This window comes from Kogia breviceps, chromosome 3 (genome assembly GCF_026419965.1).
Source record: "Kogia breviceps isolate mKogBre1 chromosome 3, mKogBre1 haplotype 1, whole genome shotgun sequence".
Taxonomy (NCBI): Eukaryota; Metazoa; Chordata; class Mammalia; order Artiodactyla; family Physeteridae; genus Kogia; species Kogia breviceps.
Window position 1 is genome coordinate 94,073,292 of NC_081312.1, and position 16,875 is coordinate 94,090,166.

General features: G+C 40.8%; 1 long non-coding RNA gene and 1 pseudogene across 1 annotated transcript in view; one reads left to right on the forward strand and one right to left on the reverse strand.

The window, feature by feature from the left end:
• Window positions 1–8,030: 8,030 nt before the first annotated feature.
• LOC136793823 (uncharacterized) overlaps window positions 8,031–16,875 on the reverse strand; it is a 71,423-nt gene continuing 62,578 nt past the window's right edge. The window contains exon 3 of the long non-coding RNA XR_010839696.1: window positions 8,031–8,252. This is a non-coding gene — a long non-coding RNA (uncharacterized lncRNA). The remainder of the gene's footprint in view (window positions 8,253–16,875) is intronic.
• Window positions 10,450–10,878, forward strand: LOC131752865 (large ribosomal subunit protein eL32-like; annotated as a pseudogene).

The following is a 16,875-nucleotide window of genomic DNA, read 5'->3' on the forward strand; positions in this document are numbered from 1 at the left end:
AAATGAACTTTCTATCTGAAGGAAAGGGAGGATGCATTCTAGCTAGACAGAAAGGTGATATCCAACTTTAATAATTAGAATCTCCAAACTTAAGGTTATAGTTAGAGAGATGTGCTGGTTGTGGACTAGGAAGGTGGATTACTCAGGGGAGCTGACTTTGATGGGTCTTAGGCCTTGGCTCAGACTCAGCACAGGCTCTGAGACTCATTTTTGTCAGGACATCTACAAGAAATCACAAGAAAGGGAATGAGCAAACAAGAATCTTCATATGTTCATTTTTAACTTTTAATAATTTGTATCAGTATATGTATATATAGATAACTAAGTCTGTGTATGTGCTTGCCTGCAGATGCTAAATTATTTATTTGGATCTCAGGTGCAGAAGGTTCAGTTAATGACATTCTTCAGTTGCTGGCATGTTATCATTATTGGTACCACTGAGACCACTCTGTCCTATTTATATATCTATCTATCCATCCATTCATTTTTTTGATCATCATACTCTACTCCCATTCCCCATCCCCATAGGTAATTTAATGTATTTAATGTGTATCTTTTTATTTGAATGTGTTATGCAAACTGTATATTATGTGCTTGTATTTTTAGTTTACATGAATAGTATTGCATTCTATATCTTTTGTCATTAAGTATTATATATTAAAGACCTATTCTTGTTGCCATATGGTACCTCTAATCCATTGCATTCAACCTGTTCACTCTCTCCGTGATGGCCACCCAGTTTACCTTCAACTCTCCAGAACCATAAACAAAGCTCTAATGAACACCCTCCTGTGTGTTCCCTAAGAGACCAGTCTAACTGATGTAAACTTGATGTCTCATTGTCTTTGTGAAATTTTGTTTAAAAATTTTCTCCCAAATGGGGAGCCAGTTTTCCCAAAATCTCCTAAACAACTTGTTCCTTTTACAGTGATTTGTGTTTCCACTTTTATTGCATAATAAGTTTCAATTTGGACATAGGTATGTCTCTGAGCTCTTCTCTCTGTCCAAGTGCAAGTATTTCTTTCCAGTGGGAACTCTGTACTCTCAGAGAAACAATAACACCTGTAGACTCACCAGGGGAGCTCCCTCTCCCTTCCTGGTTTCTGATTACTCGGCAGATCAAGTGAAGAACCATAAAATTTCCTGGTGAGCATGGAGTCAAGAGAAATCATTTTAAGGGATGTTTTTATGTGTACATCTAATCCAGCTGAACAATCTCCGCCCCATAGAAGAACAGTTCTCTGCTGAGCCGAATCTTTGTGAATTGTACTTATATGGCTCTTCATCTCTAGGCTCCAAACAAATCCATTCCTTTTTTTATATAGCATACTCATTCTTCAGGCTGCCATGGTACAAGTAATCAAAGTTGAGCATGTTTAGAACAATGGCATTCCAGGTTTGCCTTCTGAGATGACTTCAGGTCACCTCAGCTACAGTTAATTCAACAGATGCAAAGTAGTATAGCTTGGATACAGATGGGTTGAATCTTGGCTATACTATTTCTTAGCTATGGCATACATGTTTAATGCCTTTCCCCACTTCCATTCCCCACTTACCTCCATGTAAGATTTTTGTTAGAATTGTTTTAAGCTGGCAATGTGTCCAGTCTCCGGGGGCATGAATTGTGTTTCTAGCCACATACAGATGTGACACTTGGAGCAGAGATGGCCATCTTGTGACCATGAGGAAATAACCTAAGATACAAAACTTATTTATGATGGCACATCAGATAGATGGAAAGAGTCTGTGTCCTGAAGGACATTGTAGAGCTGTTGAATCAATCCTGGAACTGCCTACCTCCAAACCTCTCACTAAGTAAACAGTAAGTGTTTTTGTGGTTAAACACTTGCTATTCAGTGTATGGTCTCCAGACCAGCATTGGCATCACTTGATTGCTTATTGAAAATGTAGAATCTCACCCCCAATTCCCAACCTACTAAATTAGAACCTGCAGTTTAACAAGATCCTAGGTGATTCTTATTCACATTAAAATCTGAGAGGCACTGGTATTAGCCACTCCTCATAAGTTTTTATTTCTTTCAGCCGAATTCATCCTAATTGACACACTGTGACATTGACCAAGTTCCCTAAAGCATCTAAACCTCTGTTTCTTTATCTGTAAAATAGGAGGGATAGTAATGATAATAGCACCTACCTTGTAAAAATGCTGCAATGAGTAAAGGAGTATGTAAAATGTGCTGCCCAATATCTGTCATATAGTTCACACTCAGTGTTAGCTATCTCACTGGATTCTGCAAACATCCTAAGTGTAGATAATAAAGTTTGAGTGAAAATGCAATTCTCTGCCATTCTAGGATGGAAGCTCTGTGTTTCCAGGACATCTGTAGGGCAAGGCTTTTATTGTCATTGTTGCTGACAGGAGTATAGGACAGACTACTTCTAGTAGCTGCTTTCCTGAGAATTGACTATTGGCAACTTGTACCTACAAGCAGCAGGTTTGATTTTATTTTTTAATTTTCTTAAGCTCAGTAATAAAAGTCATTGTTTAGAAATGACTTGGTCTATTTAGCTGGACAGTAAAGATATAGGCCAGCAAACGAAAGCAAGTCACATTAGAAAAGACTGTAGGACAAAAATGAGATTAAGGAAGAAACGCACTTTAAATGCTTGGGTATTTGGTGACTGGGCAATAAGACGACTGGCTGGGACTTTAGTAAACGTGCATATTAAGTCATTAAATGTTAAGCTGAGGTCCCAGCAGACTTGATTTAGTGCAATAAAATAATGTGTGTATGCCAAGCATGCCCTAAATGTAATGTAGTGTATCCATATCTCATAAAAATATAAGGCTCTAAAACCATTAACCTATTTGCTATATTCTAAACTTAAAGTATATTTATCACAATATAAAGCATTCACTGAAATACTAAATGCCAATGCAAAAACAAAGGACCTGATGACATCTGAACTGTGCTAATCTCAGAACGTCCCTGTGAGGCTGCACTGCTTACTCTAGGCTGGAGAGGAATGTCAGGAGGATACTTCGCTCCAGATCCACCCATCCCAGGTGGTGAAAGGAAGGTGTGGGCCCAGCTGAGTGTAAAGGATCTGACAGCTCAGCAGGGCAAAGGTGCCTCAGTGAACTGCAGGAGAAATGGACATAGTTTAAGCAAATGCTTGGTCTGCAGCTAGGTCATCAGGGCAGAGCAAGGTTTCCCAGCATAAGTTATGAAGGCGGTAGGCAAAACTCAAGACTACAAACAGACAGAAAGCCAACTTACCATGCTCACCATGGTTAATTAACACGTAATGGCCTCTGGATTAGGGGGCATAGCTCTGGTGCAAGACCCAGCAAAAGCGAAGCAAGGTCTCATTCTTAGGAACTCCTGGGATATTAAGTTAAAGAATCCAAAAGCAGGACTAAGCTTTATAAACAGTGTTGGAACCCAGCCTCAGGAAGCAGTGCCCATTATCAGAACAGGGCACCTCGTGGGCATAAAGAACTGCAACTCCTTAGTTCTCCGGTGGCAGCACTGGCCAAGTCCCATTCTGGATCTCAGTCAGGGAGGAAGTGGTGGAAAACACAGGAGACAGGGGTCAGCACTACAAGAGGACCTGCTTCTTTCAAGTACTTACAGATTCAGGGGGATGACTGGTGTGTGCCAGGCTGCTTAAATGCTTTTTATCCCAGCCCTGGATGGGTGAATATAAGGCTCTGAAGGTGATAAACAATCCAAAATCCCAATGCCTAACAGAATAATAATTTCTTATTAATCTCATAGTCCAATGTGATTGGTTGGGATGAAGTAAGTAGAAGTTTACTCCACACAGTCATTCAGGCACTCAAGCTCCAAGCACTTTTCATCTGGTAGCTCCAGCATCTTCTCAGGTATTGGCATCCTCCATTAGTTTCTCTGCATCCAACAGAAGGGACCAATGGATAGGGACGATCTCAAGGAAGGTACTTTATGGGCTCAGCTTGAAGGAAGATATATCATTTCTGCTTATTTTCCATAGGTGAGAATTAGTCACAAAGCACTGCCTAGTTTCAAGGGGAATGATAAATGTTTTCCAGAAGTATGTTATGGAAGAAGACACAATTTTAATAAATAGGTAGCCAGTCTGCCATGAGAGAAGAAAGCAGAGGTGGCAGGAATGAAATGAAGCTTATAGGAAGTAGGTTAAAATGGTTCCCCTTTGAAAAAGTCAGTTTACTTATGGGGAAAAGCAAGAGATAATCATTTATTCATTAATTGATTTATTCATTGCTCTATTCATCCAACCAATAAAAATTTATTAAAGATGGACTGTGCTGAGCACATCAAGAAGAGTTTACTTAACAAATATTAGTAGAACACTTCTTATTGCCGAACAGTGTTCTAGGTGCTGGGAACAGAACTGCAAAAAAAATCAGACAATGCCACTAACTTCTAGTTATTCATAGGTTAATGGGGAATATAGATATGGATGCAAAAAATATAATGGAAGACAATTAATGTTATAATAGAGGTGCTATGGAAACCAAGAGGAAAATGCATCTGAATTTAGCTGGGGTGGTAGAGGCCTGGAAATAATACATCTAGTATTTTTCCTATGTGGTAAACATTGCACTAAGCAATTTATACCCCTGATGTTATTTAATCTCACAAATATACAATGAAGTTATTTTCCTCACTTTGTAGATGAGGAAACCAGAGCAGAGAAAGGTTAAATAACTTTTCTCACGTTGCTTAGCTTTTAAGAGATGGAACCACATTTGAACCTGAGCCTAGCAAATTCTGAAACCCATACTCTTTCCTCTGTATGTCATTCTGCATTTCATTAGGCACAAGAAGATACTGGGGCTGGATCCTGAAATAAACAGGAGTTGGCTTGATGGTTGAGGTGCCAGGACCTTTCAGGTATTGAGAACAGCATGTGCAAAGGCATGAGGAGTGAAAGAACACGTTGCATTTAAGAAAGTATTGTGAATTGGGACAGACTAAATTAAATTATTGTAAAAAACAACCCCCAAAGTCACAGTGGTTTAAAACAACAAAAATTTATTTCTCTGACACACTGTTCCAGACTGGTAGGCAGTGGGTTTTACTCCACATTGTCACTCAAGGATCCATGAGGCCACTCGAGTCAGAGTGGAAAGAAAGAAATGTAGAGAATCAAGCACTGGCTTTTTTATGCCTTGGCCTGAAAGTGACACACATCAGTTCTCCTCAAAGCCCATTGACCAGATCTAGTCACATGGCTCCAACTACTTGCTATAAGCTGAGCAGAAATGGGAGAAAGTGTATGAGAGAAAATGAGTATTGTGTGAGTATTACTGTCTGCTGCATCTTCCATTTACTTAAAAAATTATTTTTTAGTTAATTTTTTAAAAATAATTAAGGTAGAATGCATCAAAGTGAAAAATTCTCATCCTCGACTTAGACCTTGGTCTGATTTTAACTTGTTTTAGGTAAATTCTCATTGGAGGATTTCTGGAGGGACTAGTTCAATTCTAGGCCAAACCAAGGTGTTCTGTTTGTTTGTTTGTTTTAAATTTTATTTATTTACTTATTTATGGCTGTGTTGGGTCTTCGTTTCTGTGCGAGGGCTTTCTCTAGTTGTGGCAAGCGGGGGCCACTCTTCATCGCGGTGCGCGGGCCTCTCACTATCGCGGCCTCTCTTGTTGCGCAGCACAGGCTCCAGACGCGCAGGCTCAGTAATTGTGGCTCACGGGCCCAGTTGCTCCGCGGCATGTGGGATCTTCCCAGACCAGGGCTCAAACCCATGTCCTCTGCATTGGAAGGCGGATTCTCAACCACTGCGCTACCAGCGAAGCCCCAAACCAAGGTTTTTAATCTCTTTGAGTTGGTAGAGAGGTCCAAATTTTCAGATCAAACCTTCCTTAGGTCCAGAACTGAACCACTATGCTCTGTGCAACACAGATTAACCTGGGCTGAACTAAACCTCTTAGCACTTGAACTAGATAAAAGTGTATTAAATTATAACTTCATTGTATTTCATATAATTTCATTGAAAGCTTTTCTTAGAATATGACTGCATGATAAATCAGTTTTAAAATGGAAATAGCTGGATAGGGCTTCCCTGGTGGCGCAGTGGTTGAGAGTCCGCCTGCCGATGCAGGAGACACGGGTTCGTGCCCTGATCCGGGAGGATCCCACATGCTGCGGAGCAACTAAGCCCGTGAGCCATGGCCGCTAGGCCTGTGCGTCCAGAGCCTGTGCTCCGCAACGGGAGAGGCCACAACAGTGAGAGGCCCGCATACCGCAAAAAAAAAAATAAAAAATAAAAAAATGGAAATAGATGGATAAAAAAATAGAAATGATTTTTCAATTTTTAATGTTTATAAAATCTCTCAATAGGCTTTCTGTTTAACAGTAAACAATTGGAAAAAAAATGCAAGCAATCCCAAGATTATAGTTCCTTAATAATATGGAACATTAGTATATTTTGATAAAATATTTCATATTCCAAAACTGTGTGTATAAACTTTTAGTATTAGAAGGCTGAAGGGGTTAGTGAGAGGTTGGGGAGATTGATAAATTGATTATTTGTACTAAAATCTCCTGTTACCAGTCTTGTTTTTTTAAAAATATTTTTCTATTTATTCATTTTTGGCTGCATTGGGTCTTCATTGCTGCACATGGGTTTTCTCTAGTTGTGGCGAGTGGGGGCTACTCTTCGTTGTGGTCCATGGACTTATTGCAATGGCTTCTCTTGCTGTGGAGCACGGGCTCTAGGTGCACAGGCCTCAGCAGTTGTGGCGCATGGGCTTAGTACTTGTGGCTCGCAGGCTCTAGAGTGCAGGCTCAGTAGTTGTGGCGCACGGGCTTAGTTGCTCCACGGCATGTGGGACCTTCCCGGACCAGGGCTTGAACCCATGTCCCCGGCATTGGCAGGCAGATTCTTAACCACTGCTCCACCAGGGAAGTCCCCTGTTACCAGTTTTGTGATTAATCCCTCAGGAGTTTTTAGATTGGTATACTTTATTCCAAATTTGTATCAAAACCTGGTTCTTAATCTTTTAACAACAAAGCACAAAACAGTTCCTGGGTATTCACCATTGGTCAGTGCTATTATGTTCTTATTTTACAGATGAAGAAAGCAATCACCTGAAAAATTAAATAATCTGGCCAAGGCATAGCTGGAATTTGTATCCAGGCTGACTGATTTCAGAGCCTATAGCTTTTTCCATGTTTACTTGTTCAGTAGACAAGGTGAGAGCAAGCAACAGGATAATTGGCAAGAGGGTGAATGAAAAGTGCTCTTTATCCTATGGCCTATATTTAAACCTGGGCCATCAAGCAAATTTTCAAAGAAATGTTCTTTATTTTCCCAATCTGCTCATGCAAGAAATGTTCTTGCTGCATACCCTTGGGATCCTTTTTTAATTCCCTGAACCATTGTGGGTGGGCTGGACACATTAACAAGTCATAACATGAAATCAGCCGTGACGGGCCTTTATCTGTCCTGTCATCAGTTTCCCAAGTGTCAGGGAGGTGGCTCAATCTGAGCTTCAGTTTATGTTGTCACCAACTAGAGAAAAAAAAATGTACTGGGAATACTCTGTGCCAATCATTTCAAGATAAAACTCTAGTAATTTCTTTTTAATAACATAATTATCCCATTAGATAAAGTATTTATAAGTTCAATTCAGTAATGGTGAATAGAATTTTTAATGGACTTTATTTTTTAGAGCAATTTTATGTTCACAGCAAAACTGAGTGGAAAGTACAGAGAGTTCCCACATGCCCCATGCCTCCACACATGAATAGCCTTTCCTATTATCGACATCGCTCACCAGTGTCATACATTTGTTTTTTTTGTTTGGTTGGTTTTTGGGGGCCACATTTTGTGGCCTGTGGGATGACCAGGGATTGAACCCCACCACGGCAGTGAAAGTGTGGAGTCCAAACCAGTGGACCACCAGGGAATTCCCACCAGAGTCATACATTTGTGACAATTGATGAAACTACACTGACACACCATTATCACCCAAAGAATAGAATTTTTAATTAATTAATTAATTAATTAATTTTTGGCGCATTGGGTCTTCGTTGCTGCGCGCGGGCTCTCTTTAGTCGCGGCAAGCAGGGGCTACTCTTCGTTGCGGTGCACGGGCTTCTCATTGTGGCGGCTTCTCTTGCTGCAGAGCATGGGCTCTAGGTGCACGGGCTTCAGTAGTTGTGGCTGGCGGGCTCTAGAGTGCAGGCTCAGTAGTTGTGGCGCACAGGCTTAGGTGCTCCGCGGCATGTGGGATATTCCTGGACCAGGGCTCGAACCCGTGTCCCCTGCATTGGCAGACGGATTCTTAACCACTGTGCCACCAGGGAAGCCCCGAATTTTTTTACTTGAAAGATGTAGTCGCGTCATTTCAAATGACCCAACCACAACTGATGAGTTCATTGTGAATATTAAGACTAAGCATTATCAAATGTCACCTTTAGTTAGAAATACATATTTCCAGTATGATATTCAGAGATTTTCAGAAGATTTTGATTTTTTTTGCAATGGCAATAGCCTTATAAATTTTTTGTTGCTGTTCTATTTTATTAAAAAAATTTTTTTTGGCCATGCAGCTTGTGGGATTTCAGTTCCCCTACCAGGGATTGAACCCAGGCCATGGCACTGAAAGCCCGGAATTCTAACCACTAGGCCACCAGGGAACTCCCCTCCTCACTGATTTTAAGTCCCTAGGGGCAGGAAAGAATGGATTGGCAGGACACCCAGAAAACAAGGTCTGTGTGCAGACTGACTCTAACCCTGACTAACCCTGAGCCATTCTCATTCTCATAAGGTAATAAGAGTGAGAGGAAGCACTGTCTTTTCTCCTCTAACACAAGTTGGAAAAACAGAAATTCAAAGTTTTGTTTGGAATCAGCAGAAAATGTGTTAGAAATAATAACATGAAAAGTTAATAGTATTTATTGATTAAATAGCATTTATACTATGTGCCCGACACTGTGCTTAGTCCTTTGCATATGTTATCTCATTTAATTCTCATAAGCATTCTATAAGATAGGTATTATTATTATTTCCATCATAAAAATGGGTAAATAAAGACTAAGTACCACACAGAAAGTCACACTAGACTGGTGGATTATAGTGCTGGATTTTAATCTCAAGTGTATTAGGGTAGGGTAACTGGTTTAGCAATCCCAAAATCATAGTAATGTAACAGAATAAAATGTGTTTCTTGCTAGGGCAAAGTGCAGCATGGATGGTCCTCATCAGGTGGCTCTTTTAGACAGCTCACCTCTAAGCAGTGACTCATGTACACAGGCCCCTTCCATCTTATGGCTTAAGCATACTGTAGCTTCAAGATCTCCCCATCATCAATCAGCCTGGAGTGATGGAAAGAGCATGGAAGACTGAATAGGATGTTTCAAGGTCACACCTGGAAGTAGTGACATCACTTCTGCCCACATTCCATTGGCTAGAACTCAGTCACATGGGAATCTAGGATGCAAGGGAACCTGCGAAATGTGGTTTAGCTCCAGGTTCTGGAAGGTGAGGCAACCTGTATATTGGTGAGCCCAAGAAATCTCTCCACAGCAGGTTTGTCTGACTCAGGACCCTTAACCACTAGACTCTGCTGTAACTCTAATCTCCACCCCTACTCTTTGACCAGAGGGAAAGTATCAAGTCTCTCTGAGACTTAACACTACATTAAATAAATCCATTTGGGAGTTTAAACAGCAAGAAGAAATGGCATAGTGCAGCCATTATGAGCCTGGGAACTAATGCTAAATCTGATGGCCTGTTTATTAACTAGGTGACTTTGGGCACATTTCTGAATTTCTGCTTTTCTTTATCTATAAATTGAAAACAATATTTTCCTTTGCATGTCTTGCAGATTGCTGTGAGAGTCAAAGGGAATAGTTTATGTAAAAATACTTAGTAAAAGGTAAAATGATACACAAAACACAAATGTCAGAGGTTGTTGGTGTTATTATTGTTACTTCCTAAGTGTCAATATGATTGATATAGGTAATAATCACTCTGTAATATTGGAGAAGAAATCACTGTGAGTTGGGCTGGTCAGGGAATGCTTTATAGGAGAGTGGAATTTGAATCTGATCTATAAGGATGAGTAAGATTTACATAGTAGAGGAGTAAGGAAAAGGCATTCAAGGCAGGGAGTATTGGACCCCCAAAGAAGTAGAAGCCAGAATGAGCAGAGTACTCCTGAAACACTGAAAAAACTGTTTGCTCATGGAGGCTTCTGAGATTGGGTTGGGCAGGGGCAGGTGAACTTCAGGCTGCTGCCACCTCTGTTTCACTTCAGCCGTCTGTTGAGACATTTCTCCATGGGTCACTCCCATTTCTACAAGTCCTGTAAATGAGGCACCAACTGCACTTTCTTCCAGACTACCTTTTCAAGAATGTTTGATGGCAACAGGGTGTCCTCCTGGAGTAAAGTTAGGCATATTTACTGCCCATTATAAAAGATTCAGGGGAGGTAGCAGCCATCTCCAACCCAGCATCATGACTGTTCTCAGACACCTTATGAAGACCAAAGTGATCAAAGAGAAGATCAAGAAGTTCATCCAGCACCAGTTAGGCTGATACATCAAAATTAAGTGTAACTGGCAGAAACCCAGAGGCATCGACAACAGGGTACAGAGAAGATTCAAGTGCCAGATATTGATGCCCAATATTGGTCATGGCAGCAACAAGAAAATGAAGCACATGCTGCCTAGTGGTTTCTAGAAGTTTCTGGTCTACAACATCAAAAAGTTGGAAGTGCTGCTGATGTGCAACAAACTTACTGTGCTGAGATGGCTCTCATTTCCTCCAAGAACCTCAGAGGCATTGTGGAAAGAGCAGCCCAGCTGTCTGTGAGTCACTGATTGCAATGCCAGGCTGCACAGTGAAGAAAATGAACAGTTCATGTGCAAATTTCATTTGTCTTAAATAAAACCATAAAAATTCTGCAAAGTAAAACAAAGATTTGGGCTCTCTAAGCTCAGAGTTCTTCAGGTACAGGTGTTAACTGGCTCTATTCCCATTGCTTTCTGGAAACTAGGTCTTGGAGAACTGACTTAAAAAAGGCAGATACTCTAGCTACTACTATTGCTATGAGTAATAAACCATTTTTAACTCTAACCCAGGAGTCTCATGTCTTCTACCAGCATCCATGAAACTATGACAGGCTAACTTGTTAACTTGCAAGTAGGGTAAAACCCAGACCCTTTACAGTTCTTGACACAGAATCTATCTCTAGGAGGGATTTCACTGAACAGTACTACATACCAGGTGGGGTACTAAGTGCTGGAGATATAGAACCAAAAGGCACAGTTCTTGCCTGCAAGGAGCCTCCAGTGTACAAATTAGGAGCTTACTGAGCTTGGTACTAATAGAGTTTCAGAGTAGTTAAATCGCTAAGCTAGTGAATACACACAGAAAAAGGTCAAACTCAGACTAATAAAATTCTAGCCATGATTGCGACTATATCCCAACAACAGGGTGGAGACCATATGGTCTTTCAGTCCTCTGAGAACAGGTGTATTCTCTATAGATGGCAGAAGCTGAGAAACACAGAGGCACATGGAGCCTTACAGAAGGCTTTAAAACAATACCCTTCAGTCCTCAGTGCCAAGAAAGAAGGTTGCTTTTAGATGGATTCGACCTTTCTACAACTCTTCCCTAAATAAATTGTCCTGAAGGGTGACAGTAGAACCATCACTTTCTGGCCCAGAGATCAAAGGGTATCTCTTGTGTGGAAAGCTGGTGGTGTTGGTAAGGGAATTTCTAACTTTGGGATTGTATCTAGGATGGGAGAGAAGGCAGGTACTATGTTAAATGTGGGCACAACCAAGGAACAGCACTGTACTATGTAGGGCAGAAAAGTTGCATACAGATGGAGAAGGATCTAGAACCCTAAGGCTGTGGTCTCTGAAACAGAATTGGTTTCACATACAGGGCCAAAGAAACCCTGGATTTATGATAGGGGCCCTATCAGAAAAGTGGGATTAGGACTTAGGAAGGGAGAGAGGAAAGCTGGCAAGCGAAGTACTTAGTTGTCTGTGCATAACAGACAGTGCTAAAGGTGCTAAAACAATTTAATAAATAAACAGCATATTCTAGGCTCATGTGACACATTAGATACAAGGATGTATTATATGGCATTTGGCAAAAATGAGTGCCTGACACTGACACCTAATATGTGACAGCACAAAACCAGGAGCTTTACACAATGTGGCAGGTGGAAGTTTGGTCCTTCGTACTGGAAGCAAGAATCCATTCATTCAACAAAGTGTATTGGCACTGTTCTAGGTGCTAGGGATAAAGCAGTGAAAAAGATAGAGAAAAATCCGTGCCCCTATTTTGTTCTAAATGAAGTTAAATCTGGCTCTGAGCCACCTAGGTCAAGGGAGATGAGAAATTCAGGATTTGTCATGTTTACATTAGGGGGAAGAAAATTTATTAGGGGTTTCTATACCATCCCCGGGTCCTACACATTCCATAATATTCTGAGATGGGCTCTCCGTTATTCAGACTGCATTAGCTACCACTGTTGGTTGTTCATGATCCAAGTCCTTATGGTCCCTTTTCCAGGCCACCCCAAATATTTACAGGGATTAGGACAAGAATACAAATGGAGGTTCATATACCATATGTTAAATATCTTAAAATTATAAATCCAGCCGAAAAACTGTTAAAGAAAATAAGTTCTATCATTCTATCTTGATCCATACAATTTTGTAACAAGCTGGCCACCATCAGAGGCCCTGGATCCTGCTACTGTGTGGGAGTAGGGCACATGTCCCTGACTCTCTTGAAATCCATAAATGTGTCCCCTCTAAACATGGGGAGGTGTTTCCCAGATAGTTGACTCTCTAGTGTTGGTCCCCTTCTTCTCCCAACCCTTAATGTCTCCTGCTACCTGCAACAATCCAGCTGTATCACCTTCAAGACTAGACCAAATGTTATGCTCTGAGTGTCAGACAACTTTTAATTTTGGCCCTGCAACATTAAAGCCATTAACTACTCCTGGAGGCAGACGTGGTTGCTTTCCTTGGATCGGGGAGGCAGAAATACTTATAGCAGCCTGAACAAGATATAAATTAACATCTCAAACAGCTGCCCCACTAACTACATATTATCTCATTCATTTCTTTATAACAGTCTTATTAAGGAAATAAAACTGAAGCTCAGGAAGATTAAACAACTTGCTGAATGCCTTAAAAGGAAAATAACAAGAATTCAGTCCCAGAGTTGTCACCATCCACACTTCCATCTACCACACCTAAGAGCTTTGAAGAAATTCAGAAACAAATTTTTGAAACTGCCTGCCAAGGTGTACAAACTTGTATAACTGTTCCATTCACTAAAATAGATCCTGAGATTTGTTTTTGAGATTCCAGAGTACAGTAGTCCCCCTTATCCGTAGGGATATCTTCCAAGACCCGCAGTGGATACCTGAAACCTCAGATAGTACCAAACCCTAGGTATGCTATGTTTTTTCCTATACTAACCAGTGGGTAGTGTATACTCCATGGATATGCTGGACAAAGGGATGGTTTGCATCCCAGGTGGATGGAGCAGGATGGCACAAGATTCATCACGCTACTCAGAATGGTGCCCAATTTAAAAGTTATGAATTGTTTATTTCTGGAATTTTCTGACAGTCGTTAACCACAGGTAAAAGAAACCATTGATAAGGAAAACTACTACTTTATAAGGGATGTAGTGAAAGAGAAACCGGAGCCTATTAGAGGATGCATTTCTGTTATGTAATCTTGCAGCATTTTATCAAAATGTCGATCAACTCATTTTGCACTACAGTTTTAGTTCCAAAAGGCCACTAAGAAGCTCAGCAAAGAAGCCAGACATTGTCAAAAATAAAATTAGATAAATATCACTTGTAAATAAAATAAAATTGATTGTGAAATGCTGTTTGGTCAGTTCTTATTGTTTGCTCTTCTTTTGTTCCCTTATTCCTATTATCCTGCTCAGGGCAGAATGTGTCCTCCTAAAGGGCAGGGCAGAAAGACTCTCCAGTCTTGGTTTTGTTGGTGGTTTTATATTGCTCATTATGAGTTTCAAGAATATACATCCAGGGTGAAGAATAAACGTTTAAATCTTGGAACACAAAACTTTTTTTTCCATTATTTTTATGCAAAAACTCAGACACTATCAAATTCAGATCCTAACTGTCTCAAAGATGACCTTTTTTAAGGGTGTAGAGGGAGTAGGATAGGGTTGGGGGAAATGAAGCAAGCACGGTGCGGTGCAGTTTCATGAAGCCCTGGCCTTGGCCTGATCCTGTGAGGAGATCTGGAGCATAAATTATACCTCAGGGTTTAGCCAGCCTTGAGGCAAATGTGGTGGGCTTTCTATTTAGGCACCAATCAATCAATGGCTATGGTTCCCCCAGGGCAATTCTGAATTTCTGCAAATACTGACAAAGCATCTTGTTTGGAAGCAAAGCAAACCTAAGTTAGGAGATAGACCCCAGAATTGATCAAAAGTGATCAGAGGGTCTGTGAGTGATACACCAACAGCGTCAGCTATGCCAGTGACCATCTACTCTGCAGTCTGTAATTCTTTCACTATAGGTTTGACTCTTCTGATCAACAAAGGGTCCATTAACAATCAGTAAGTGGTGGAGAAAGAAATTCTAAGTGATTTGAATTGTTAGAGCAGCAAAGGATTTTTTAAGTTCTCCAACAATTTATATATTTTATTTTTTTTTGGCTGTGCCATACTCTTGTGGGATCTTAGTTCCCCAACCAGGGATTGAACCCAGCCCTGGGCAGTGAGAGCACAGAGTCCTAACCACTGGACTGCAAGGGAATTCCCGAAGGAATTTTTTAAAATCCCCTACTCAGAATTCTAGGGGAGTCAGATTGGCAGGAATATGGTCATATATCCTTGTACAGTGTATAAACAAAATCCCTTTAGGCAATTGATCACTAAGTATATACCATGTCACCAGCCCTGTAGGGAAGGCAAATTTATCTGACTCAGTCCTTATCTTGAGATGCTTACACTATAGTTGGGTAGATGAGGTTCACATGCATGAAACAAGTATAAGCAACATCAACACTATATAATTAAAGACTGTTGGATTCTGAGAAAAGAGAAATAGACTTCCCTTGGCTACATTTTTTTTCAGATACTCACAGTAGGAGTGGTGAATAAGGTCAGATCAAGCCCATGCATGCATTGATTCCATCAATCTAAGTGACATCTTTGTGCCAGATGATGAGCATGTTAGGCCTGGGGAGAGATATGGTAAGATACTGTGATAAATACAATAATAAAGGGTGTACTTTGGGGGATTATTTGGGTGCTATTTGTATTTTTTAGTAGAAAGCTCAATTACTCTATTTCATTGAATTTAAGATGCCATGAATTTTAAGATTTGCCATTATTTTATTTAGCATTAAGAAAGAAAAAACCTTGCTAGTTAAGCAGTGTAAGACATATCCCTATTGCAGAGGTGTTATAATGTGAAATAAATGTTCATTTTAGAATTAATGAACTGGGGCTACAAGAGACATGACTTGGCTTAATCCTCTTCTCTGACTATCCTTTGCTTTCAGAGGACAGACAGAAGAGTGACTGCTTTTCCCTTTCTATAGTTCTTAGTGTTGTCAGTCTCTGCATTTCCTAAGGAAAGAGGGAAAATGATAACAGCAAGGCCTTTGATTTCTTTCTCTTACTTCTAATTCGAAATAGCTCGATAGTGTAATGGAGGCCAATAACAGTATTTGAAATAGTTGCTAATATTGATCAGGTGCTTAATATGGATCCAGGACTGGGCTAATTGCTTTTTACCCGTTACTTAATTCTTACTTAATCCGTTGGGAAAAGGTATTAATATCTCTATTTTACTGATAGGTAAAGTGGGATTAAAAGATGGTAAGCGGCGCCTTTCCGGCTCTGCACGCGGCGCCGGAGGAACACCCTGGGGGCGCTGTGCTGCAGCCTGTTGGTCCCCGGTACCTGTTAGAGCCCTGCACTCAGGGGTCCGTCCCTTGTCGCCCCTGTACCCTTACGTCTCTCAGTCCCCGCTTTTGCTCTGAGAGGCCCTGACCGGGCGCCGAGAGTGGAGCAGTGTTGTGTGCTAAAGAAAGGACTTGAGAGGAAGAACCACCATAGGATGGTGAGCCGCAAGTGAGAACCTATAGGCAAAGTGTAAAGGGCAGCTTCCCAAGTTTATTGCTCCCTGTATCTCCAGAGCAATTAAAACACTGGAGGTGAACTGGACAGATCTGGGAAGACCTAGATCCCACCACCTCAGATCAGAAGAAATGTCAGCAGCAACCCCTGCTCACCAGAAGGAATCAAGAAAGGTCTGCTCTCCTGCTCGAATATTTGTCCTGCTCTTTTTACCATCCCAGTCATCATTTGCACAGAGTTTATGTTTAATACCAAATGCTTGTAGGGCTACCAGGTTCCATCTCTTTTTTAATTGTAATCTATTTGTATCTTTAAAGTGCTTCTCTTATAGACAATACAAGTATGCCCTGCTTTTTGAAAGTTTGCTTTACCTCCTTCACTTTGATGAAAGACCTACATTGGTACCTGTTGCTAAATGAAAGAAATCTGAAGAGGATTTTCACTTTTACGAAAAAAGGTGAAAACCGAAAATAGCTTTCAGTGTTTGTTTTGCAGTGAGCTCTTATAGAGGCGGTGCAAACCCTGAGCATCAAGAGCGGCGCCTCCAAGCTCATTCCCTGGGAACTACACTCAGCATCCCAGCGTTAGGCCACCATAGCTTTGAGCATCTGTGCTTTATCTTGATTTATTTTGTGCATCTATTAACAAGATGTGTCCTAAGGTAATTCCTTTTTTGCTTCACGCCATTTTGGCTTACAAAAGATTTCACAGGAATCCTCCACTTTTGGATAGCGTGGGAGACCTGTATATGGTTGAGTATTGCTTTTTCATACAAATTAA